Source organism: Phaenicophaeus curvirostris, chromosome 10 (assembly GCF_032191515.1).
Source record: "Phaenicophaeus curvirostris isolate KB17595 chromosome 10, BPBGC_Pcur_1.0, whole genome shotgun sequence".
In the NCBI taxonomy this organism is placed as follows: Eukaryota; Metazoa; Chordata; class Aves; order Cuculiformes; family Cuculidae; genus Phaenicophaeus; species Phaenicophaeus curvirostris.
Window position 1 is genome coordinate 18,109,306 of NC_091401.1, and position 27,452 is coordinate 18,136,757.

The following is a 27,452-nucleotide window of genomic DNA, read 5'->3' on the forward strand; positions in this document are numbered from 1 at the left end:
TTCCCTTCACTCTGGAAGAAGCCCCCGTTACTCTGAGGCCAGCTGCCTATTTGGGCAACAGAACTACCAAGTCTAAAGCTCATCATGGAAAGTAAATCTTTTGTGCAGACCTGTGAGGTGTTCGCCTTTGTAAAGGAAGGGAAACCAAACCAAAACAGATGGGGCAGAATCATTTAAGCATAAATCTGCCAGAATGCACTTTGTAGGTTCTGCGGAGCAGAATGTATCCTTGGGTAATCACCCAGTCGAGTACATCATCACATTAAAAACGAAAGCCTGGCACCCCAGAGTCGTGACCGAACATTTGGAGAACACTAGACCATGGAAACATTCAGCCAGATGACTTCAGTTCAGCACGTTGTCACAGCTCAGCAGATGGATGGGAAGACGTTGTTCATAGTTCCTGTGGGCCAAACAAAACACATTTGAGGGGTATTCCCTCCTTTGTTTCTCACACAAGCTTTCTGAACATTACACCTCCCGTTCCTGTTCCATGGACATCTCACAGCTCCTCCCATACCCTTCTTCAGGCCTCTGGTGTCCCACAGTTCCCTGTAAGAAGTCCCTTATCTTTTCTGCTGCCTTAGGCTACGTGTGTGCTCCCCTTCCCCCTTTCTCTACCCACTGTTTATCTTCTTTTGCCTGGGAAATAAATAATTCAGCATATCAAGAGGTTAAGCTCCTTTAGAAGAACGGAGAGACCTGTGATTATAATGTAGTAGGAAGGTGTAAATGAGTCTCTTTGCCACTTTTACACCCCTTTTAAATTTCTGAACTTTCAGAAAAGTGGTCTAAGTTTGGAATTGGACAAGTCTTTAAAAACTGCTGCATGTTTACACACCTGAAGCAGACAACCTACACACTTTTACTGAGAAGAGAAAGTTACCCACTTGGGCCACCAAAATCATTACAGAAATAAATGTTGGAAGACAAGTGGTCTGTGATTAGAAATACACACCCTGGCTTTCTACAGAGACTTTGGTTTTCTAAGGCCTCTTCAAGCAAGTGGATTAAAGGCCGAGGGCTTTCTCAGAATTAAATGATTTTGCAATGGGGGGAAAAAAAAAAAAAAGCAAACCAAGCCAAAACCCACAACTATTTTCTGCAAGTATTCAATATCATTTTTGATACAAGAAGGAAAAGTGCAGGGGCCTGACCATGAAAAAAACATAGCACTGTGAGGTGATCTGACACCCACCGATCTGCTTTCATCGAGGCTTTGTGGAGTCAAGGGGTCACATCTGTTTGTGACGTGAAGCTCAGGTAGGTGAAATCTGCCTATGGTATGTCCCAGTCATTGGGCTGAAACTAAACTGCCTCCTCAGGACTAGCATCATTCTCCAGAAATGCTGAGCTCTGTTCACAAAGACAAAGAGAAAGAAGAGCTACAATTGGGGCCCATCTCTCTACTTTCCTGTTTTGCCAGCCGCAGTAAAAGCAAGTTCTACAGAATCACAGTGATGTGAAGGCCCTGTTTGGGCTGCATTGGACCTGGGCTTGTAAGTGTGGAGAGCCTTTAGCACAAGCAGGAATTACATCTGTTGTTGCTGTCAGACCTGTGCATGGTTTGTGGTCATTGGGACTCCGCCTGAGTGCCACTGTCCGGACCCGAAAGCTTTGGACCAGTGCCCAAGAGTGTGAAATGCTATTGCAAAAACATTTTAGGATGGTGAGGACTGCCTAGTGGTGAATGTGGTTTCAATAACAAAGCCTGCTTTAAAAAATAAACCCACAATATAAATGATAAATAGCATTTTGATTCTCAAACCAAGTGGCACTCAGGCAGGACTCAACCTTATGACTGCCCTTCTACGCCGCTTTCGTGAGACCTCACCTGGATTTCTCTGTTCAGTTCTGGAGTCCTCAGGGGTTGAACTCCATGGTCTTTAATGCTCCTTTTGACCCAAACTATTCCATGATTGTATGTTTCTGTGACTATAGAGGATTATTTTAACAAACTGCAGTTACGGGGCAGTGCAGCAACGGGCCCAGGTACTGGCATTGAGCTACGCCCGAGGCCGGTGCCTGCACAGGGACCGAGTCCCAAATGCCAGGTAGTATTGTGGGCTGTGATGCCCTACAAGAACATACCAAAGCGCTTTGGGCATTGGAGCACAATTAATGGCCTTCCTAGAAGAACTTTGGGTCCCTCACTTCAAGAAAGTCATTGAGGTCCTGGAGCATGTCCAGAGAAGGGCAACGAAGCTGGTGAAGGGGCTGGAGAACAAGTGTTATAAGGAGTGGCTGAGGGAACTGGGGTTGTTTAGCCTGGAGAAAAGGGGATTGAGGGGAGACCTTATCGTTGTCTACAATTGCCTGAAAGGAGGTTGTACTGAGGTGGGTGTTGGTCTATTTTCTGAAGTGATAGAATCGTAGAATGGTTTAGGTTGGAAGGCTCCTTAAAGATCATCTAGTTCCAACCCCCTTGCCATGGGCAGGGACACCTCCCTCTAGACCAGGCTGCTCAAGGCGTAGGTGATGCGATGAGAGGGAATGGCCTCAAGTTGCAGCAGAGGAGGTTCAGATTGGGCATGAGGAAAAATTTCTTCACCGAAAGAGTTATCGGACACTGGAAGAGTGAGGTAGTGAAGTCCCTGTCCCTGGAGTTTTTTAAGGGATGGGCAGATGAAGTGCTTAGGGATGTGATCCGAGGGCTGGAGCACCTTCCATGTGAGGACAGGCTGAGATAGTTAGGCTTGTTCAGCCTGGAGAAGAGAAGGCTCTGGGGAGACCTTATAGCGACCTCCCTGTACCTGAAGGGGCTGCGGGAAAGCTGGGGAGGGACTGTTTACAAAGGCTTGTGGTGATAGGATGGGGGGCAACGGCTATAAAGTGGAGAGGGGTAGATTCAGACTGGACATAAGGAGGAATTTCCTCAATTTGAGAGTGGTGAGGGGCTGGCAGGGGCTGCCCCACCCCTGAGGTGTCCAAGGCTGGGTTGGACGGGGCTCTGAGCAGCCTTTTCTGGTGGGAGGTGTCCCTGCCCGCGGCAGGGGGCTTGCAACTGTGTGATCTTTTAAGATCCCTTCCGACCCAAACCCTTGTACGATCTAGTGGTGGACAGGTCGCTCGGGCTCGATGCTCTCGATGGTCTTTTCCTGCTTAGCGCTTCTATCATTTCAGGAACTTGCAGGACGGATCCCTGTCCCGGGACCCCCGCTCCGATCCCCCGGGGGGCTCCGTGTGCCCCCCCCGGGCAGCAGGGGGGCGGTGTAGGGGGATCAAGGGGCAGCAGGAGGGCTCGGAGGGCAGCAGGGAAGGATCGAGGGGGCATTAGGGAGGCCTGGGGGGCAGCGGGGCCCGTGTCCCCCGTGCCCGCGCCCCCGCCCGGCTCGCTCCCTCCCCTCGCTCCGCGGCGCCCATTTCGGTGCGGCCGGGCACCGCTCGGCGCTGCCTGCGGGCCGCGCGGCTCCTTCCTCAGTCTCGGCTCCCACATTCAGCCGCGATTCCTCCTCAATCTCAATCACGCACACTGATATTACTTCTTTTTTTTTTTTTTTCCTCCTCCTCCCCCCCCCTCCTTCCTCGGGACCGAATCCCCCCCTCCCCGCCCTCCCCCTCCCCTGGCTCGGATATAATTGAATATCACAGCGCTACTCGCTGGGTGTTTTTTTTCCCTTCCTCCTCCCGTGTGTGCGGTGGTGTGGGTTTTGTTTTTTTTTTTTTTTTGTTTTGTTCCCCCCCCCCTTTTTTTTTTCATTTTTAAATTTTTTTTTAATCCTCCTCTTGCTCTTGGTGTGGACACCTCAGCTGAAAGATTATCCCGCTGCACACCCGCGTGTAAACGCACCCGGACACGGATGTGCCCGCACATGGCTCTGTGACACGGCAGGAGACGCAAACAAGGGGGATCTCGGGTTCGCACGGAGCCGCTCGCAAGGTAAGGACCGGGGTGAGCGCGGGGGTGCGGGGGCTCCGCTCGTCCCGGGGGGGGTGGAAGGCTCGGCGCCCGCCGCGCCCCCTTCCATGAATGCTGGGGGGGCTGGGGGCCGGGTGCAGGGGAAAAGGGGGCGATTAAGCAAACGGCACCCCCTTCCCATCCCCCCTGCTCCTTCCCATCCCCCGTTCACTTTCCCCTCCCCCTTCCCCTCCCCCTTCTCGTTCTTCTCCCTTCTTCCCATCCCCCCCTCTTCTTCTGCCCATCCCCCTCTCCCTCTCTTCCCATCCCCCTCCCTCTCTTCCCATCCCCCCTCCCCCCTCCCCTCCTTCTTCCCATCCCCCTCCCCTCCTTCTTCCCATCCCCCTCCCCTCCTTCTTCCCATCCCCCTCCCCTCCTTCTTCCCATCCCCCTCTCCCTCTCTTCCCATCCCCCTCTCCCTCTCTTCCCATCCCCCTCCCCTCCTTCTTCCCCTCCCCCTCCCCTCCTTCTTCCCATCCCCCTCCCCTCCTTCTTCCCATCCCCCTCCCCTCCTTCTTCCCATCCCCCTCCCCTCCTTCTTCCCATCCCCCTCCCCTCCTTCTTCCCATCCCCCTCCCCTCCTTCTTCCCATCCCCCTCTCTTCCCATCCCCCTCTCTTCCCATCCCCCTCCCCTCCTTCTTCCCATCCCCCTCTCTTCCCATCCCCCTCCCCTCCTTCTTCCCATCCCCCTCTCTTCCCATCCCCCTCTCTTCCCATCCCCCTCTCTTCCCATCCCCCTCTCTTCCCATCCCCCTCTCTTCCCATCCCCCTCTCTTCCCATCCCCCTCTCTTCCCATCCCCCTCTCTTCCCATCCCCCTCTCCCCCTCTCTTCCCATCCCCCTCTCCCCCTCTCTTCCCATCCCCCCTCTCCTCCTCCTTCCCATCCCCCCTCTCCTCCTCCTTCCCATCCCCCCTTCTTATCCTCTTTCCCCCCAACCCCCGACTTCATTTTTATTAAAGGGTTTAATGGGGGGGGCCTCCCACCCCCCGGCACTCGGGAGCCCTGGCGAGCGCCCTATTTTTATCCCGATTTGTGCGGAGAAGCGCCCCCCATCCATGTTGTCTTTGGGGGGTCGAGCTGCGCCGGGAGGAGGACGGGCCCCCCCAGTCCTGCCTTTGGGGAGGGGCCGGGGCTGGGCTCGACCTCTGCCCCCCGGGGGCGGAGCAGCCGAGTTATTGAGCAGTTTCCCTGGGAAGTTCAGGGTGGAACGGGGAACACCCGCTGTAGCCCGGTTTGGGGTAAAAACCCAAGCTTTTTTGCACTTCCCAGGTGCCCTCTTGTCCTGGGGTTTGCCTCTGCCTGAAACCGGGGCGCGGGGTGTGTGCTGCATCTTCCAGACAGACTCACGCGGTTGATGCAATGTATTTATTTTCTTGGTAGAGGATGTATAGATCTTGCAAGTAGCACGACTGAGTGGCTTGTTGTTATTGTTGTCCCCTGAAAGGGTTAAATTTGTCGTGTTGTTCCAGGTGACTTTAATCTCTCATCACCGAATTGCCTTTTAAGGCAGCTTGAGAGGATAAAAGTCTCCCCTGGCTTCTCTCTTGCTTTTTCTGTGTTGCTCTTTCCCTCCTGCACAGCAAACTTTGCGTGTGCTTCGTGGCTGTGGCTGTTGCTGCAGAAGACACGTGAGCCTGGAGGAAAGTTTGGTTTGTAGGTCGCTGTGTAGGAAAGTGAAGTTTGCTGGTGAAGTTTTTACTACTCTCCGGTGTGCTCGACTTCCTCGTTTTCCTGTCTGTGTAAATCAAATTCCTGCCTGACTTATGGAGGGAAGCACAAAACATAGTCTTTCTTCATTATTAGAACACGAGGGGCGTGATTGGGAGAACTGAGTCTTTGTTGCATAAAAAACCCCTCCATATTCTGGGTTTGTCTGCTTGTTTTTCCTGTCCTGTGGCACTGAAAGAAGTGTCTGAGGATGCTGAGCACATGATCAAGGCCCTTTGGTATTGGTGGTCTCTGCCCTTTGGATGTTTTCCAGGGCGGTGGTTTATGCCCCTTAGAGAGAGGGCACTATATACAAAACCAGTGTTTGGGTTTTGAGTTTTACTGGAGTTCTTGGGTGCTTGGGCGGTTTTGGGCCCTTGTCTTTCTCTGAGCAGCCTTAAGGTTCTTATGCATGAGGCTCATGTTGAATTTGGGGCGTTCCTTTGGATCCATGTGCGTTAACCATCTTTTCAGAATACATTTCAAAAAGGAATGATCCTACAAACTCTTGTGTGCCCTTGAATTTAAGAAGTGGGTACATATTGGTGGATGGGCATATGAAGGGTTTTTTTTTCCTCTTTGCCATGACAAAAAAAGGGGGTTGTGCTGTTGTGGTGATGTTACTTAGGGTGCAGATGGGGCCTTAGGAATCATTGTAGAAAACTTTTGGTTTAGCTCTTATTATTTAACGAAGATCGCCTGAGCCTGTGCACTGTCACTGTCTTAAGTTTTCTTAGGGGACGTAAATCTGTGTCCATGAGAACAGGGTTCCTGGGGTATTGCATCTTGGGAACTTGGTGGCATGCCTCCCAAACAATTATTAAGAACACCTGGAAAAGACTTAATTCTCAGCCCATGAGAAATGGGAGAGGAAATGTAATTTAAATGTATGAAAGGAGTTGGGGCTTGGCTTTTGGGCTTTTTAATTTTTTGAGACAGTGCAAGAGTTTGATTTTTGTTGGTTTTAATGTGAACTGCTATAATGCATGTGTGGAGCATAAAGAATGCAATAATTACAGGAGAGTCTTTTGCTCAAGCTTTTCTCCCCTTCAAACAGGTAGTTATGAATTTTTTTTTTTACTCCGAGTTTTTTTTTTATATGAATACTTCTCTCAGTTTTACTCTATATATGGTAATTATTGGTGTTTGTGTAATGCTTTGAAGTTGTGAGGCATGGGATAAGTGCTAAGTACCCAACAGCAGCACTTCATAGCCATTTTCCTATCATGAAAGGGTTTGATGCTAAGAAGTGCTACAGCCCTAAGCATAAAGAGGCTATGGATGGATTAAGAAAATGGTCAAAACTGCTTATAGTGTTGTTTTTAGGTAATATTTTTTAGTTAGGAAGAACAGATTTGAATAATGTAAAGCGAACCGAGTTATTTTACCTAACTTGATTTTTGTTTTGTAATTGAATTTGCTGTGAACATCACATTTGAGTTAGAATGTGTTTGCTGTTACCAGTTTTGTAGTGGCAGTAAAGACCCACATCCCACAAGGACAGAATCATGTAGAAGTTGGGAGGTTCTATAAAGAAACACACATAACTTGGTGAGCATTGGTAGTCTAGTTTGGGTGAATAAGCTTTGCAGATGTCTAAGAAGCTGCCCACAGGATTCAAGTGTGTTTTTGTATTACTGGTGAGCAGTGGGATGTCAGTCTTTCATGACACAGATACCTTTTTGCTATCAAAGCAGTGTTAAGCGTTCTGGGGAAGGAAAAGGCAGTGGCAGGCATGATGCGTTTCCTTCACCACTCCTATTCCCCTGCTCATCTGGAGTCTCAAGATACAGTCACCCCCTCAGTTTTTGCTTACTTTACTTGTCTCTGCTGTCCTGCCCTGGACCCACAGCCGTTCAGGATCATGGGGCCCGTGTGAGTTCTGACACCGTGGTGCTGAGGATAGGATGCTATTGGCAAGAGAGGGAGAGAAAGACACAAATCTACCGCTAGCTCTTCTCCTTCTGATTTGGGATAGGCAGGTCATGAAGTGGTCTGGTGTCAGCTTCAGAGAGGAGAGCAGGGACAGGGTGTACTGCAGACTGCATTGTGGCGAAATTGCAATATTGTGATACTGAAATGTACTGAACTGAACTACAGCTCATTTTTAACCTGATTTGTGCTGTTTATATTGAGACTTGTGATACTGTTTTGTCTATTGACCATCTTTAGTGCCTGTGTGTTTCCGCCTGTGCACACGCAGAGTATGAAGTGTGATAATGACTATATTTAAAGGCCTAAACGTTAGCTCATGCAAGTGGCTGGAGGTTGGGAGAGAAGTGAAGGTGTGTGCGCGTGCTCTGTAATTATGAGTGTTTAGCTCCTACAAAAAGCGATTACTGTGAGAATGTACTCGTTGCGTGTACCCTTTTAAATATAATTTTAAGGGTTTGTGTTAGGTGAAGAAGTGTAAGAAGTTTTCTGTTAGGATCTATGATTGACAGCTCTTTTCAGTGTTTTTAAGTTGCATTACAGCATCAATGTAATACCTTCAAATTAACAGGTAATGAAGAAGCAGTTCCTGCATTCCTGCTATTGATTTAGCCACCCTGTCCCAAATACACACAGCTTCCTAGGCACTGCAGTATGGAGTTGGATGGTCTTAATTTCTGTGAAGTAGCTTAATGGAAAGAGTGACTTCACTAGAAAAGGGTTCATCTGGTCATCCCAAGCCAACTAGATGGAGACAACTTTATTCCTATCAGAATTGGTTTCCTCTGAGATAAAGTATGACAATGAAATGAGGAATAAGGAATATCTTTTCAGATGAAATTGTAAGGGAATATATTCACTTTTAATTTTGCAAAATTGAATTAGCTAACTTGAGGTAAAAAGCAGTGAAGATGAGGCAGCATCGCAGTCACTTCGTGAGAGTTGGTCAGCTGAGTGAAAAAGGACGGAAGTCTGGTCTAGAAATCACTCTGCCAGTTTGTGTGAAAACTGTGAACAGCTTCTCCTCATTAGGGTTCTGCCTTGTGGTATCTAATCCAAGATGAGAAGGCCCTTTTCTTCCTTCTCATAATGAAAACAAGGCTGAAATTGTTTATACACAATGCCCTGGAGTGTTAATGGCCACATTTGAGCTCAAGTTGAGTTTTCTCTTGGTTCTGAAGTATTAATAGAACTGTAGCTCAGCTTACCTACTGAAACATTTATTTTTTTGATACTTTGCCATGTAGTTTTCTGTGACATCCTTTAGACTCTCCTTTTTGTATTGATAAAGAGCCTTAAAAAAAATTCTTCCTTGGTAAGGAGTAAGTGGTTATTCCAAGCTAGAGGATGTGTAACTGAAGGGGAAAATGCACATACTGTTAAGGTGTGTAGGACCTAGCTGTCTTGACCCACCAAGGAACAACTTGCAGGTGTTGGTTGCAGCTTACCCCTGCTCGCTTGCTTTCTTGGATGGGCTGTTTGCTAGAAAGTCCTTTGAGAATATTTTTCTTACCTGTAGAAATAGCGTTAAAAAGGCTTGATGAATTGGTGTGGATTTATGGAAAAACCTACTGAAAGAATCTTCAAAGTGATGATGAGGAATTTTACGGGCTTGTCTAAGCCCGTGTATGTGTGGTGTCTATCGGAAAGTTCCCTGTTGGTCTTTGAACGTAACCATGGCACAATTCAGTGCTAAGTAGAGCTACTGAGGTCCTACTGAACAAGTTAGCTTGAATACCAGAAGCAACATAGTTAGCATGCTATCAGACTTACGCGTCCTTTTTTCAGGATGAGTAAAGCAAGCAGGCTGGGTGTCAATCTGGTTGCCTTTGAGCTGGTTCAGTGCTCACATGTGGCCCTTTGTGGTGCTGTGTGCACCCGGCACAGCTCTGAGAGCAGCATATCATGGTGTGAGTGGATAGCGGGCCCTTGGATTTGTGCTGTAGCTCTGCTTGGTGCAAACACAACTCTTTTTGAGTGTAAACTGGCATCTGTGTCTGTGAAGTAGGATATTAATACAGTCATATTTTCAAAGATGCTGAGCCCCCACAGTTGCGTGTGATGTTTGCAGTTTCTGTGTGTGCTTAGCATTTCTAAAAATTAAGTCTTGCGTGTGGTTGCTGGATTTTGCAGAATCCCATGAGGGTAGTGTTTCTGTTTCTTTCTGGGAGCCGTATTGGTAAAAGGCTATGTTATGTACTTGGTTTGTGTTTATTGTTGTAATTTTTGAGTCTCCATGTTGCAAAGGAGCAATCTAGTTTATTAGTAATGTCTAGCAGTTTAAAAAAATCAAGGGTCATCCCCAGAAAAAACAGTTGTGTGTTGTTTTTGTTGGGCTTTTTTTTATGATCTAAGGTTCAGTTCAATCTCTGTTCAATGTAAGTGTTTGTTACAGAGACACTCTACCGCCTTGTGCCATATGCAAACGTACCATGTGTTATTCCAGATCGCTGGAGGTGCGTTACTAGAAATTTCAGCTGCTGTGGTGTGAGTAGTAGGCCTTCCCTCCCCCTTCAGTGGGGCAGCAGTTTTGTCAGCCTGGCAAGGCAGGCCAGCAGCTGTCTTTGTAGCTAGTGCTGCTGCTCCTTTTAACCCGTGGGTGAGCTTGGGGAATGATTTAGGCACTACTCCAACGCACGCAGAGCTCCCACTGGACCCCACTGATGTTGGGGCGGTGGCAGATTTTTATGAATTAGGGCTGTGAAAGTGACTCTGGAAACTTAATGGTTCCGCAGACAGCTGCGTGCCTACTGGCAGCCACTATACAGTGTACAGAAAAGATCTCTCTACAGCATTTTTCCAAGATTATGGGTTAAGGGTCCCTTATTTACTATTCATGAAAATTTTGAGGTAAATACTGTGCCCAGTGCCAAACCCACAGAAATTCTCAAGGTTTAGAGCCATAAATATAACTTGTCCTGAAAGTTGCATCCATTTAACATTAACAGTGTTAGAAGTTCAGGCGCTTCATATTGGTGACCTGTCGCTGGCAAACTTTGAGCTGGGGATTTGCTTGGTTGTGAAAAACAAGTTGAATTTCAATCCCCTCATGGTTCTGTAAATGTACCAGGCAAAGACAAAACAATTTGATTGGATTTCCTAGAAGAAGCTGTCCAAGCCGGCCAAGGAGAGGAGTAACAAATCTTATAGCTTTTCTGTGATTTTGGACAGGCTGATTAATGGTCAAGTGTCGGCATGACTTCTGAAAATACATTTTTGCCTTGTAAAAATAGTAATAAAAAGATTTAATTATTTTTTCATTTATCATTTGTATTGGTCTAACTTACTGTCCTGTTGGAACAGCTGACACTTCCTGCCATTAGGTGCAGTAGTTGGGAGAGAACGTTAGGTGTAGCTGAAATGAAAATTTTACCTTAAAATACCAATTGATCTTTACAGAGATGAGTCTGGGTGCTGACCCTTCCTTGCCCCCTGCTTCCAGGTCTCCTTAGCTCCCAGAAGTTATGAGGACTTTTCCTCTTTTACGTTAGGTCTAAATTTGTGGGGAAAAAGTAGTTTCGATATTACATACACCTGTGGGGGAAATAATGAGATCTGGGTCAAAAAAAGTAGGACGTGCAAGATTTAGAAGCTGTTAAAGTGTATTTATTTTTCCTATATTAGGTTAAAGGAAGTATTGGTACTTTCAATTTGGCAATATGTCCTTCAGTCTGCGGTGTTCTGTAAAGGGAAGACAACTGTTAAACAATGAATCACAGCTAATTTTTGTATGGGTGTCAACATTCTTCTTTAGTGCAGAAATTTTTGTTTGGTTATTAACACAAACATGTATTCCTAAATACAGACTCTTAGCAATAAATTTTAATTAGGAAGCGCTTCCTAAAAATATAGGGTTTTGTCATGATGATATTTGTGAATCTGTAATATATTTACTTTGGGGTTATGTTTGTTCATATTTAAGACTTCTTAAAGTACTTTTAGAGCAAAGTTAACATAGACACGGATGGAGGAAAACGAAGAACAGTGTCAAACCACCTATTACTGTTGATGTTAAATAAATTGTGCTAGAAACATTGCTTTTGTAACAATGGGTTAGCTGTTTCCTATAGCTGCTGCAACAGATCTGGTGTTTAGAAAAGCAGGGACTATACTTGCTGTGTAATTGGGATGTTTTGCTGATGCGGACACGGTACCCGATTTTCACTTTGTGAAACTTCATTGTGCATTTAAAATAATCTGATGCCTCTTGTTCAGACTGTAAATTTCTAGCACTGTGTAGGGTGAAGAAACAGGAATATGAAACTCGAATATGTTGAATTGCGATAAAACTTAAACAAAAGTAGGATGAAGCAGCATACTAAGCAGTTTTGGTGAGCTTGATCTGATAGCAATTACAGATATCTAAATGTAGCTGGTTAATGGAAACGAACTTTTTTTTTTTAGCGGCTTTCACCACTATAGTAAATATTTGTCAAAATTGTTTGAGTTGTGAGAAAAATGCTTTTTATTTCTGTGACTGTTTTCCAGGGCAGATTCAGAATGGCTGTTGATTATGTCAGAAATATCAGTGTGTTTATCTTAATTGTTGGCAAAGTCCATGTTAGCTGGTTCCTCTACTGTCTACACACATAAGGTTATTTTGATTTGGATTCTTTATTTCTAGTTCATCAAGGCTCTTTGCAAGATTCTTTCTTACAGTTCATATAGTGCACAGTGAACATTAGAGATTAAATTCTAAGGGTCTGTTCCATTAAAACAAAAAAAAACTTTCTGACTGTGTGATCATCCCGGTAAGGTGCCTGGGCACCACAGCTCTCCCCAATATACTACTTTCTGGTAAAATAGATGGCATTGCTTATGTCTTAAATGCCATCCCTCTCTGCTCTCTGTGTGGTTCTGTGGGCTGCTGGTGGAAGCACTGCCCTAAATATTCCTGTCAGCTTCCTCTCATTGTCCCAGTGCCTGGGACACAGCTGGGGCCACCGATTGGAGAGGTACTGGTTGCTTGTATGAACTGGGACACAAAACTGGACTTCTAAAGATCCCGTGTGTATCAACAGAAGTGCTAAGAGGAATTGTAAAAATTATATGAAAGGTAAAGGGATGGGAACTTTCAGAGGTAGTCAGGGAAAACGATTTTGATGTGTTGTGACTTGCATTTTGGCACTATGGATGACTTCATGTGAGAAGCTTGGAGGGTATGTGAAATGCAGTGTCAGACTCCAGCTAAGAGTATGTCCATTATGTACGCTAAGGTTCCCTGTTGTGCCAGCCCCAAGGCATGTGTATGTTAGGCTGAAGAGCTCCAGAAAGCTGCATTGATGGTGTTAGAATATGTAAAATGTTACTTGTGCTCTTAATATGCCTCCCACTTTCCCACCTGTGGTTTGTAACTACCTGCTTGTGGAACGGAATTTTTCCAAGATGAACAGAAAGAAATAGAGTGTTTTTTAAAACACACATTCAGAGATCAGGTCAATCAGGTTTCATTTGCATTACTGTAAATGGTGGAAGTTTGGGACTGTAGCGTGCTTCCATGTGCACATTGCTGCCTACTTTTGTTTGTTAGTCTGGTGCTGTTGGGCCTACTGCTGTTCTGTGTGATTAAAGTAACCTCCCTGTGCACAAATGAGAAGTAGTGCAAGACTGTACTGCTTTTTTCTTTCTGAAATTAACCCCTTCCAACAGTCTGTGTGGTCATGCCCTCTCCTCTCCTTGGCTCCGCTTCCTTGTCTGTGCTGTGGTGTGAATATGGCAAATTAATGTGGTGTATCAGGGTGTGTTGTCTCAGTCCTGACAGTTTGCATCATATATCCTTCCTATCTGTTCACTTGTCAGTTCTTTAAACCCAATTGATGCCTTTTTGTTTCTGTTCTCAGGTTTTCTCTGCTTTCTTCCCTTTTCTCCGAAATTTAGTTAAGTTTACGTAGAGGACTTGATTGTGCATAGCCCTCTTGAGCCAGTGGGGTTTGGGGGGTGCAGCTCTGGTCTGTGGTGGAGGGAAACCTGCTGGACTGCTAATGTCTCAGTTTGCAGGCTTGGTGCTGGCAGCAGGGCACAGAGCAGAGGTGAGCGAGGGGTGGCTGGGGCAGGCACCCAGGCAAAGAAATGGGAAAGGCATATTTTGGCCTGTATTTGATAAAAATAGTCTTGGCTTTAGGCGTAAAACATTGATCAAGCTCTTGATGATGTCAGAGGGAGGCTCTGGGTGGGAGTTGGCATGAATGTTTAGTGCGGATGCAAAAAAAGCTGAGGAAATTTGAGTGAAAACCTCAGCGCGTTGTGAGATCAGCTTGGGGCTTTTTCAACTAAGGCATTTTATGCAATACATTTTTATTGGCATTGTAACTTAAAATTAACAAAAACAAAGTCAGTCATCGTGAAATCAGTGGCAGTCTTATCTTATTGTTTTTATTGTGGGTAGTGTTGACAAGTCACATGCCCCATTGTTCTGGGTGAACAAACACAGCTTTGAGACCACGAGCTGGTACGTGCGCACAGGCGCCTTTGTCCTGTGCTGCACAGATGAGTGTGCATAATTGCAACTTCAGAGTTGAAAGATCATCTTTAAAGAGTTCACATCTAGAAACTGCTTAATATAGGAAATACTTTGTTGACTGATATTTAAGCACCATTTTTATTTGGTGTCTTGTTGTCCAGAACCTAATAAAATAAACAGAGGAGAATAATGTGTCATAAACTCTCTTGAACCTTGTTGCCCAGTGAAACCTGTGGCTTGTATTCTGTCTCTTAAACAGATGTGCTTGGGACTGAGAAAATGCATAATGTGCTTTTGAGAATGTCAGTAAAAAGATTTTTTTTCTTTAAAGTCTTTCAAATATAAGTCCTTTACTGCAAAATCTTTGGTGTTTGAGATAATGATGGTGAACCTCATCTCTACAGAAGTTAGTTTTGTTGATTGCCTCTAAATTACTCTTGCTGTTTATAAATCCCTGTAATCGGGATATGTGTAGTGTAACTAAGATGGATGCAATAGAGACTGGGTGCAGGAGCAAACTTGGCAAGTGAAGGCTCTGGATGTAGTCATCCAGCCATATCTGGGGGAGAATCCCACTGAAATTACTGAGAGTTTTGCCTAAGGAGGAACACAAAGATTAGTCTTCCCTGCCTGCAGTGATTTTATGATGATGTTGTTTTTACTACATCTTAATAATGCCAGTGTAGCTCATTTTCTGGTTCAGTATTTTTAATTCGTAGTATATTTTTTTCTCTTTTTGTCACGTCATAGTCTTGCCTTTTTTGCTTCAGAAACTGGTGCTTGCAGTGTGTGTTATGCCAATACAAGAGTATTCACCAAAATGGTCTTCAATTGTTAGAGTTTCATAGCAGGTATTGCCAGAATGCTTTAATGTATAGTGGCACCAAAGGCAGTTGAAATGGTCATAGCTCTCTTGTGTACATTTTGACCACATCAGCTGTGTGTCTGTCTGCCCTCTGATAGTAGAAGACTTCCCCAGTTTTGGTAGTTTACAGGCAATCTGTAAAATACTGCTTTAATTTCAGTACAGAGTGAATGGCAAACTTTTGGAGTCCTAGTGTGGGTACAGTGCATTAATGGAACCTGTCCTGTGTGTTATTGTTCAAGGTTTTCAGACTTTTTTTTGAGCATGGCTGCAGTTTGTCTGTTCACCCCTTTCATGGGGTGTGTGTGTGCTTGAATAGAGGGAATTATGGAATTACTTTCTGGCTATAGATTCTCTTAAGCTTTCACAAGGTTGTCTAGATCTGTGGTGGAGCCCCAGCGACACCTCTAATCCCCACACCCACCATTTTGTGTTTCTGGGTTGACCTAATATACCTGCATGTAATAGATAACTGCATTTACTTTATTTTTAGTTTACATCACTGAAGATTTTCTGTCCACATAATGATTAGGACAGAAAGCTAGTGGCAGGATTATCTGCTATTTCTGCCACTGTGTGACCTTAGCAAATGGATTAACAAATTTACCCACGCACCAGTGATTTAATACTTAAGAGGAGGTTTTTTGAGTCCAGTTCAGTGCCCTGAGATTTTCTGGTGAAAGGCCACGTAGCAGTGTCAAGTGACTTTTGTTTCATTTTTAAGCCTCTACTTGCTTGGAGTTATTACTTGAGGCAAGTGCTCTTTTTGTGTTTATAGGTTTTGTGCTTGTCTCCTACTTTTTCTTTTATGTTGGATAAAAACCGTTGGAAATATGTGCTGGTAGTGCCTGTCCACGATGAAGAATCGTGCTGAAATTGGGTTACTTGGTTCATGAAGTTGGGCATCTTCGTGTCCTTGCTAATGTGGAAATGCAACCTTACACAAAGTTTTAAGATTCCTGCACTTGCTTTTCCCAGACCCTGGCAGCTCTTTGGGGGTGGGGAAAAGACTGAGCTTTTGTTTCTGAGCAACCTCAGGGATGAGTTTCAGAGCACAGCTACACAAGCAGCCGCTTGTCACAGCAGCGGAGGTGGGAGCAGAGGTGGTGGCTCTGCTCCAAGTGGAATGGAGATGTGGTCAAAAGCTATAGGTGGATCTCTGAGCTTCTCTGTGTGGAAAGAAAGTTTATATCCTCTGCCATGGTTTATTTTTTCTTCCACCATCTCATGCTGTGGCTTATTGGTCCTACAAACATAATCTCTGGAAAGACTGATTGTGTTAAAAACTACTACTGTTGTGGGAGGGTATTAAAATCCAAGTGGTTTTACTAAACTAGTGTGCAGCATTACTCCACAAACACCAGTGGTGTTACTGTGAGGATGCCAGTAAACTATAGGTTATCCATGTGAATTAAACCCTAATAGATAAGAGGTTCATGCCTCGCCCTTACGTCAGCTTTTCTATTAGACAAAATATTTGCAGACTGCTATGAGCCAGCTAATAGCTAAGCGAGGCTGACACCAACCTTTCTGTATATGGTGATCGCATTACTCCTACTGTCTTGACTGCTTGGACTTTTCCATATATAAAGTAGACATGAGTGGTGACATGATCTTTGTCATGTGCTTACAACTCAACTTGGGCAGGTCTTCCTTAATAAATTCCTAAATTGTTCCTGTTTATAAATTTATAGTTAAGCAGATTTACAGGCTTCTATAAAAATCTTTTTTTGGGCCTTTTACTAAGAGCCAGTGGTATTTTTGTTGTCAGAGCCCTGGGCAGATAGTTTGTCAAGAGAAATGCTTATGCAGGATGTACAGTCTTAATGTAGGACATTGCTTCCTGGGGAGTTTTCCCTGGCAGTGCAGGTGTCTAGTAAAGTGCATCACAGTCCTGGTGAGCACAGTTGTGCTTGTGATGCTGATGAGCATGTGCTATCTGGTTTTCATATGTTGTTTGTGTATTTTTGATCTCCTAGCAAATCAAATTTTAGAGAGTATGTTGATTTTTGGGAAATCTCTTCAGTCTGGTGAATAGTACCTGAAGTTGTGTACACTTGGGTTTTGCTGTTGTGAATTGTGCTTTTTATAGTGTGGCTGTTATTTTCACCATTCTTTACACTGAGAAGTATCCTCAGGTTAATTTTAAAAGAAAATCCTGCTAGGAGTTTAGTAAATGCCCTAAACTTTACCAGAATGTATTTACACTCACTAGGTAGCATGGCTTGAAGTTAGAAGTGTGAATTTACAGTGCGTTTGCATTTTTTTTATGACTCCAGAAAAAGTGTCTCATTCCTGTTTAGTGTAATAGGTATCTATAGATCAGCAGATATAGCTGTTGGTGTAGTCAAACCCTAATTGTTAAAAAAAAATTGCTTTTAAGTGTGGTCCTTGGGTATTTTTAGAAGAGCTGAGTGAGGCCCTTTCTTATTTGAATGGTTTTCTTGTATTCTGAGGCAGTCTACATGTTTTTAGTGAGAAATACATTACTGCTTCATTGAAGTCATTTCAGGTTCCCTGGAAATGATCCAACTTTCAGGAAAGAAAAATATTAGTGTGCATGTTGTGGGAAAGGGTTTCTCTTTATTTCGGAATTTGCTTGTCATGTTTAGCAAGTAAGCCATTTTCAGATGCATTAAGGCTTTGCAAAACTAATTTTCGGGGCTGACAGTTTTCTAGTTTTGGGTTAAGCAAAAAGATTAAATTTAGTGTTTCCAATTTTCTGTTGTTTTTAAATAGCTATGGGTGTGTACATTTGCTCAGTTATAATTTGAGTGCCATGCATGTTTCAGGAGAATAGAAAAATGAACCACTTAAAATGATGATGATGATGAGGGTAGTGGTTTTTAGCCAGTCGTTTGTTTCAGTGTCTGAAATGCTTTGTTGCCAGTTTAAATATTGACATTCATGGAAGTAGCCTTTGCTTGGAAGACTTAAATATTTGCAATGTGTTGTTTATTTGGTTTATGAAGTTTTGTGCTGTTTGAATGCTGGCTTTTGTTTTAGCTGTGAGTTTGGCAAAACACATTCTAGCATATGTAGTCAGTCATAAACAAGCCAGAGCGCACAAACATTCTAGTCCTGTGGGTATATCAAAGCTTATAAGGTTAAAATTGGAACTATCTGAATGTCTGTGCAGGTGTATCTTGGACCTGTGCTTCATGGAGACCTTCAGGATGCTCATATAAAATTCTGTGCCTCTGATTGTTAAAGCTGTGACTATCTAAAGTTATTACAACTTCAGGCTTTTAATTTTGGGTGGTGATGCTGTTGCAGACTTATGGCCGAGTTGTCTGCCTGTTCTCCAAAGTGAGTGGGGCTTCAGTGGTTTAGTGATATGTTTTGTGGCCCTCTTGAGAGGGTAGAGATTTTGCAGAAGGCTGCTCTTTGGTAGTTGTGTGCTCTTCAGGGTTACGCTGGGTGCATCATTTAGTTCCTGAAGTCTGCAGATGTGGCTGCACCTCACCTCCACTCTTCTATAGCCTAAGATCGAGTGCTCTTCTTTCAAGGCTGCTGGAAGGCACATGCTGAGATGCTTAGGGGAGTGGACGCTGGATCAGGCTGTTGGTGTTGCTTCTGCTTGAGCTGCCTCAAAGGCAATATCATGGGGGGGACAGTCCCGATAGCCTCTGCCTGGGCTGATATGAGCAGAGACTGGAGCCTCCCCCTAACTCAGGAGTTAACTTGATTCTCCAGGAAACTGCTGTGCTGCTGCATCCAATTGGGACCTGCCCTTCATTTCTGCCTCTCCTCTGATGTAGCTACCAAACCAGTGGTGTTTTTCTTGCACCTGTCCAGAGCGCTTCTTTCAGTGGTTGTTCTGTAACAAGTGCTATCTTTGCTCCCCACTGTTGTAATCAAAGAGCTGGTGTTTAAACAGTTTTGGTTTGTTTGGGTTTTTTTTTTTCCCCAGTATAGAGACATATTTCAGATTATTTCCTAGATACTTTGTTTTGACTTTTAACATCTCAGTGACTGAAAACCTGAGCTGGTTTTGTTTAGAACTAATTCTTCCTCAGGCAGCGATCAGACCTGAGATGTATTCCTCTAAAATTTGTGAAGGAAAAGCTCTCTGGTATTGTTTGAGTCTAGATTAGCTCTGAATTTCCAGATAATGCAATTTTCTTTTTTAAAAGAGTTCACTGCCCCACCCCCCTGGCAAGCCCTACAGTATTCTTTGTGTGAATGTACTATATGATCTCTAATTATATGATCACATACCATTCCACAAATAGTACAATACAATAGCATAGAATTATTTCTAGGATTTTGTAGAGGACTATTCTGTATCCTACGTTAAACCCTGATTGTGCAAGTTGCTTTGTTTAAGTTGACTCTTTCCCCTTGCAGAAGTGGTGTTTATTGTAGCTCTGCCTTAAAGTCTGGATTCAGTGCTCATTATAGAATGGGGGATCGGGATGTCAGTTTTGAAAGTTGCCATTTAACTGCCCTTACACAGGATATGCATATTAAGTAGAATTGCAGAATAACAGTGAAATTGCGCACCTAGGTCTGCAGATGAATTACCATAATTAACTGCTTCTTCCCATGAATTGCACCTAATGAGGGCTGTGCTGTTGGCTGAAAATAAATTGCATAATGCATTACTGTTGACTAAATTATTTACATACCTTAGAGAGGAGATGGTATGAAAAGGCTGCAAAATGAGTGCCTGGACCATTACTGAAATGAAATGGTGGGGGAGAGGGAGAATCATGGATAGAACAAGGGGTAGTCTGCCTTCTCCTGGGTCACTGAAGAGTACAGCATCTTATTTGTGATGTAGTATGTAACTTCATGGTTACATATTTATCATACTGCATTGCGTAATGGATTTATGGAGAAAGCAAAGTTAGATCTGTGCATGCAGCCTTGGGCCTGCTCTAAGAAGAGTGTATCTGTGTGGTTATAAATTGCTAAATTTACCTTTTTTTTTTTTTGTCTGCATAACTGTGGTCCCAAAATCTGCTAAGTCAAAAGCAAAATGTGGGTTAACAAAATAAATTCTAAATTAAACTAGACAATTTTTGAAATGTTTGCTGTTCTGTTTAACCTGTGAATCATCCTTTGTGTGACTGTTGTGTTTTGAGGTGGTTCAGTGTTTCTAGGTGATATTTGTGCCCGATTTTTCTTTTCTTCTAACTTGTTTCACCAAGAAGTATTTTTTTTTTTTAAAGCACAATATTTGGATCTAGTATCCTGTTTTCATCATGTGGAATCCTGTAAGGCCCTTTTTATTGATGCTTATTATGAAAGATGGTTCCACTATGTTGAGATAGCTTATCCTAATTTACCAGAAGAGTCGTAAAATAAAATGTGTGAGCTGTTCTGTGTGTGAGCATTGGCAACACCAAAATAACTGCAAGTGGCTGGTGATGGGCTCAGCTAGAGGTGGTGATTTGTGTTAGGGTTTGCCAAAACAAAGCTTGATACAACTTGTTTTCCATGATGTCACAGTATAGCCGGTAAAAGCCAGTCCAGAGCTGTAGGTCTCAATTTCTGCACTTTTCAGGTTCTGTTTTGTCTGGGACTTTGATTTGGGCCTAATCTTGGCAATGATTGACAAAACTTTATTTAAATATTCTCTGGTGTGTGTAGGCTTGTCAATATCTCTGCTTCCACCACAGAGCTTTCCTAGTGAGAGATGGTGACTCGGGATGGGGAGAAAGAAGCTGCAAGTGAGGTCGTGGCCCTCACAGAAATTCAGTTGTTTATGCGATTGTTTAGGGTCATGATCCCAGTGGAAATGTGGTTGCAGTGGGGAAAAGCTTTGTAAAAACAACTAAACTTGGGATGTTGGATCACATACATTTTTCTTTTTTTTTTTTTTTTGGTAAGTGGGCTGAAATATTTTGTGATTGAGTAGACTCCCTTTTTGCCACATTGGCTGAAATAGGTCAGCTGTTGAGGTAACAGCAGCAGCAAGGAAAAGTGAAAAAATAAGTTGGTTTATTTTTTTTTTTAACCAATTAAGAAGTTTTCTTGAAAAGCTTTACTTCCTGTTTGAGGACACATGCTTGAAGTTTGGCAGAGATGTAACCTTTGTGTCAGGGATGAGGGTATTTTTGTTTTTCTGGTTTTGGGTTTTATTTTTTTTTTTGTTGGGTGGAGCAGTTCCGTAAAATGTAAGTCTGGCGTGGGATACGTTAATTTTTGCTGGTCTAACACAGTAGTCTGTTCAGGCTAGTGAATCATTGACTGTAGAGGGTTTGTGCGTGACATTATTAAAAAGCTATAAATGACAAAAGAGCACTAATTGGTACACAAGCAAAAGTGTGATTGTAGCAGAATAAGCTTGGAAATAAAATATATTAATGGTCTTCTAACATTTATGACACAACAAATTATGAAAAAAAGATTTAATGAAGGTGAAACGATTAATATTCTTAAGCATTGACTGGTATAATAAAGAACTCTAGCTTAATATATTGCTTACTAGGATGGACACTTTCCATTAATTTTCTCCAAAATTTCACAATGCTCTCAAACACTTCTTTGCACTTCATAGTGATGAGTGTTTAACACTACTGCAAATGTGTCCTGGGCAAAAATAAAAAGGCAGAGGAAAAGATTAATTTTTTTTTTTTAAATATTATTTTATTTTTTCCACACCATTTACTTTTTAGAAAATGGTCCAGATTTAATTTGCTAAACAAACTGGAAATTTCCATGGAGAAGTTGTAGGATTGCAGTGAAGAGAAAGGGAATCTGATTATAGTTACACAGTCCTTCAGCCACAGGGTAAATTGTAAATGCACTGTTGAAGGACAGAGCCTTTTCTGCTGTCAGTCTGCTGTTGTTGTTTGTCACTGCACTTCTGAGCTGTTATTTAGGAGAGAGGAATGATCAGAAAGGACAGCGAAGACCTTGGAAACCCTCTGCCAGAATCTGAAATCTGAACTGGGGTGTTGGAAATGCGTGTTTCCTTTTTGAGGACTGGGAGATGAGAGTGGGGCTGAAAGACTGTGGAGGAAGGGAAGGAGTTGCATTAATTCTGTTCCTTCTTTTCTCTTTCAAAGCCTGTCCTGGAGCACATTAATTCATGAATGCTCTGAGCACTGATTATGTGAATGTGTTAGGTTCAGAGCCCTGCCTTACCAGGGCACGATCTTCATCAGCATGTTATTTCTGTTTGTTAACAATCAACAATTTTATAATCGGTGTGTTACAGAGCACTGCCACCTGATGTGGTGCTGTGTATTGCCTGTAAGGCTTGTGCTCAGTCATGTGCAGATGAGACTTCAGTTAAAAAATGAGACAGTAGGTGAATAGGTACAGAGAGATGCAAGTGTGCATGGAAGTACTGGTGTTATATTGTCCATGAAGAGGAATGGTCATTTTGGTAACCTGTGGCTTAACTGTCTTGTTTGGCTTTTTGGTTGATCGGGTGGATTTTTTTGTACTTCACAGAAAAGTTTTAAGAGAAAGGTCTCAAAGGAAAAAAGCAAACAAACTGAATTTTTATGGAAAGTCTCAGGGCAGTGAGAACCTATTAGGATGCTTGAGTAGAAGGGGCAAGGCTTTACGTTTAGGGTATAATTATGGGTATGGAACAACTGTAAATTTGCAGGTGAGAAAATACTCTGCTTCACATCATAGGCTGTCTAAATCACTGTTGAGCAAGGATGGAATTTGTCTTGGCTAACATCTGTTCCTTTTTGGAATGAGTGGTTTTAGAGGAAGGCATGACTTTTGAATATGACTTCTGTTTATCCCAATCTATTTATCTTTGTAGTTTCAGAATATAGTTTATTTTCTTTGCATAGGTAGGCTGTATTTTTTAATCAAGCTGCTAGCCCATTACATAAGTGATCATATGATCAGCACAATTAGATTGAACTTCAGCAATATTGAAATCACTTCCATAGGAAGTTGGCTGGTTGCCCAGACATCTGACATCAGTTAGGAACCACACATTCAGTCTTTGGCACGGTCCTGTGAAAGTCACTGTGGTTGAGATCTGGATGGAAATAATTTCTGAAGTCTGAGCGCTTATACCTAATGTCTTCCCAGGCTTCTCCTTCCCTTAGATACCTTCTTGCATACAACATCTGAGTAGCCGTGCTGTCCATGGACTCAGGGAGAGTAACGCCAGTCCTTAGCATGAAGCGTTCCTTCGTATTTAACAAGAAGTTTCCGTTCAGCTTGCCAAACTCCTGTTAGGTCATGTAATAATATGGGAGAAGGACTCAGTTGTGGCCAACTTATTTCTTGATAAACAGTGACAAGGAATGATGTCTCATTAAAACATGTAGTGTGGCAATACAAAAAATCATGTTTATTACCAGTTTTAGAATTGTATAAATATAGATGCTAGACATCTGCTGGGTAGTGCTTTAGCAGCGATACTGAAATCACTTTTACTCAAGTTAATAAATCCCAGCTCTAGGAAGCAAAATAGTGGAACGATGTGCAGAAGTAAGGCAAATGAAAAGAGCAATGGAAATTGTGTGTTGGGAGAGTTTTTTGAGTATATTTTCACAAAGAGGTAGTTGCATAAGAATATTCGATTTTTCAGGGTTTTATCTACTCATGCTTGTTGAATGGGCATGACAAAATAAAACATGACTGCTTGTGAGCATATATCGGACTGGCAGCAGCGAGAGCTGCATCTGCAGAGTGAGTATTGTCCAAACTCCTTGTACTGTTGTGTCAAGTTGTAGGGGCATTCTCAGACTGCAGAAGGCTTTTACGTCTCCTCTTCACACTTCTGCAGGATTTGGTCTTGAAAGGCCATTAATGCTCATCGTACAGCAAATGTTGGGGGTTTTGGGTTTGAATTTGTTTGGTTTTAGGAGATTTCTTTTTGTGCATTTGTCTTTTAAACAGTAAATCGGTAAATGCATCTCACTAAAATTCTCCCCCCTCAAAAAAAAAAAAAGCCCTTTTTATGTAGTCTTGTTCTAAGTTACCGAGGAACAGAGTCACTGTCTCTGCAATTTAGTACCTGGTGCAGGGCTTTCAGTACTATGCTATCGAGCTGTTAAAACAAGCATAAACCGATAAAATCTCATACATTGAGGAGTGTTATGCATCTGCTTTCATGGGAAAGTATTCTCTCCTGTCTAAATTGGTCACTAATTGCCTAACCAATGTTATTGTATCCCATGTGTGACCAAGTACATGTTCTTGCAGGGTCAATTATTTTATCGGTTGAAGCAAGAGAAAAATAGAAGGTCCAAGAGCCACACAGTGTAGTTTCACAAATAGATGCTACTATTTATCTTTTAAGTGTCAAAATTGGTTGAAATTAAGAGAAACATAGAAGTTGCATCAGGTGTACTTCAGACAGGCTCAATACAGTTCTTATCACTGCTTTGTTTTGGTTTGTTTCTTTACCCTAAAATATGCCTAAGTCTTTCACATGTTTTGTCCTCAGTTTATACTGGTAGATGTTCATCTGCTGTATTTGTGTCTCGAAATCTGCAGGTTGTTCTGTTGACCACCACCTATCCCTTGTCTTGTGAATTTGTGTTCAGGATTTTCTTGCTTGTTTAGCAGAAAACATAAAACAATGCTATGCAGCTTTCCATTCCAACTCCTCCTTACTGCCTGAGCCAAATCGGCTTTGATTGACACCACCTGTCCCTTCCCCCTCTTGTACTGGCTTTCCTCAATAAAAAAAACATTTTTCATCCACTTCCAGTTGAACAACCAGCTCCCTAACCCATTCAGCTTTTATCCAAGTCTAATACCGAAACCAGATTCTCTGTGGAGTAGACGCCAATTTCTTATGTTCTCACTCTACTGTTGGTATGATTTTTAATATTTTTGAGGTTATTGTTAGAAATTTTATAATAAAAACAGATTGTGAACAACTCCAGCAGGAAGAGCAGGGCAAGGATTTTTCTGGTGACTGAATCATTCTAGCTGGAACTTTTTTCTTTGAAAGATACATTTTAACAACATGTATTTTGAGGTGGAAAAATTGTAACATTTTGAATGGCCCCCAAACATCTCAGAGCTGCTTGACTTTCTGACTGCAGGCTGGATGTCTGATTTCATGTTCTGTGGACACAGATACTGGTTTCTGGGTGTAATTGAAATAGTTGCATTCTGTTTCATTTGAATGGTAGGAATTATTCTAGTATTTTGTGAACCAGTTTGATTGCTGGAATGAATGTGGCATGGGAAGACTGAAAGACTTTAATTATTTATGGAGTAATTTTTATTTTTAGTTAATTATATTGATTTATAATTAACTCACTGCAAGGTTCCTATAAAATTGCTTTGTGTGAAATACTATTTATTTTACTTTTTAATAAAATGTCCCAACTCCTATGATAGGCATGCAAATTACTGAAATAAATTATATGCAAATACTTATTTAATAGTACAGAAAAATAAGTGTGATATAATTAAAATGCCTGGTCTCTCAGCAGTGTTCCTAAGTGGAGCCCTTGCAACAGTGTTTTTCATCTATTTGCCCATGTCCTGCCTTCGCTGTTCAGCGTGAAGTTTAGTGGCAACTTGGTCAAGCAACCAAAGCGACCCTTTGCATTAGAAACGTGACCTGAATTGTCTTTTTAGTAATGTCACCATGAGGATTTTAGAAATGCTGGAGAAGAAAATATTATTCTTCTTGTTGCCTGGATTTGAGGTGTCAGATGGTTTAAATCTGTAACTCTGCCGGGGTCAGAAAGCTGACCAACTCCTGTTCGATGTCAGGCAGGGCTACAGCCCCCTGTGCTCAGCGAGGAATAAGCCAGAAACAGAGAGTTGAGGTGGTGTGTTTGAGTAATGCAGTGAACTCTTACTGGATTTTGATGCACAGAGGCATAAGGAAGGCTCTTAAGGACCACAGCTGCAGGCCAGACATTAAACTATAGCCAGATCTGTGCCGTTCTCGGGTATCTCCAGGTCCAAGTTCCTTGCATTACTATTTTTGAAGCTCAAAATAATGTTTTGTCCTCGATTGTTGTTAATCATTTTACGTGTATTGAAGTGTAGATCTGACCGTGGCAGAGAACTATCGATCTTTTAAAATCAGACTTCACTTCTTATGAAAATGAGTGGATCCCAGAGGAGAAAGGATTTCTGTTTTCATTTATCACTCATGGTGATGAGACATACTTCATAGCTTGAGAATTCCCATCTTGTATTGACTTTCTCTCTGTCTGAATTCTTGCTGACAATGTGATTGGCTTTGATCCCAGCCTTTAATGGGAGAAAATCTTGTAATGGCTTGGGTGGCTTGTGGACAGATCTGATGAGAGATAGTTTCTTATTTTTCTGAGCAGGTCAGGCTGGAATTGACAGAAGTACAGTGATGTACATTTTAAGCATGGAGAGGGTAGGTATCAGTGAAGGGAAGGCAACTCATAGGAAGAATTGAATTGGCTTTGGGAATGGCCCTGGAGTAAGAAACTATTGGAGTAAAGGCTGTGAAGATTGATCTTTTGGGAGTTACTGCTGGAGGATATGTGAAACATTTTACTTTCCTTAAACTAAACCGTTTCAAGTGTTTTCTTAGTTGTACCTTATCTCTACACCACAATTGAAGGAAATAACTTTTTGTCCTTTCAGATTGCAGTGGGTGTGTTTGTTTAATAGCCAGTTTGAGGGTTTTTTTAATTAAGAATGAATAGTTCAGGATGGTTACTCAAGTAATGTGCAGTGTACGTGTTTCAAAGAGGGAAGGGAAAAGTAGGTTCTCGGCACCTGTTTGTTCACTGTGGACTTAGTTGAGAAGAACATTTAATGGTTTCATTGAAACCTGTTGAGAGATTGAGGAGTGTTTGTTTAAATGAATTCACCACAGTAATTTCTAGATGACGCTGAGTAACATGAGTATACAGGATATGCTGTAGTTTCACTGTGAGGTGTGAACTAGTGGATTTTTAAAGAGTGATCTTCCCCATTTGAGAGGCAATACGGAAGATTGGTTGCCCATTTGTCTGAATTTTAGACAATCTGTAAGACAAAGTTGCTCTTACCTGTTTCTGGAGTATGTTCCGGAGACAGTAAATTGGGGTAGCAATTTTTTTTGGTATTTTGGAGGCTTTCCCATTGTCCTTATCCTCATTGAGCTGGACAAATTGTAACGTTTTAAGGTAAGAAATGTGTCCTACTTGAGAGCTGACACAGCAGCCTCCAGTTAAACACCAGTATTGATGGCCGTGTTACCGTGCTTCAGTTTATTTGAGATTAAAATGCATGTGTTTGTGGGAGAGAATTTCTGGTGTTTTGTATTTGATACATACATTCACCGTAACATTTTTCATTTATATGTCTAGTTTCAGACCTAGGCAGTACCATTAATATCCTTCAGAGAATGTGTGGCTACAGTTATGCTTCTGGGCAAAGGCAAGTGACTTTCGGTGGTGTTCCCCTAAAAAGTGGGAAACAAGGCGTATGGAACTTTGTGCAGGTTCAGAGCCTGTAGTGTGATCTTGTGTTATCCTGGTTACCTGCCATGGCAGTTTGGGTTCCTGTTAATTAGAGTGTTCCTTATTTTTTTTTTTATTTCATTTAGGAAAAGTGTTGGGTTTTTTTTTTATTTCTCATGCTAATGAAAGCAGAATGTCAGGAGGCAATGGTGAATGGTTGCAGTTATTTGTGAAAAACTGAGAATGAAGTTTACCTTC

At 42.7% G+C, this 27,452-nt stretch overlaps 1 protein-coding gene across 4 annotated transcripts in view; it reads left to right on the plus strand.

The window, feature by feature from the left end:
- The first annotated feature begins 3,819 nt into the window (after window positions 1–3,819).
- TBL1XR1 (TBL1X/Y related 1) overlaps window positions 3,820–27,452 on the plus strand; it is a 113,355-nt gene continuing 89,722 nt past the window's right edge. For 3 of the 4 annotated variants that reach the window (XM_069865308.1, XM_069865310.1, XM_069865309.1), the window contains exon 1: window positions 3,820–3,880. The gene's annotated coding sequence lies outside the window, so the exon portion shown is untranslated. The remainder of the gene's footprint in view (window positions 3,881–27,452) is intronic. The other variant, XM_069865311.1, reaches the window with a different exon arrangement.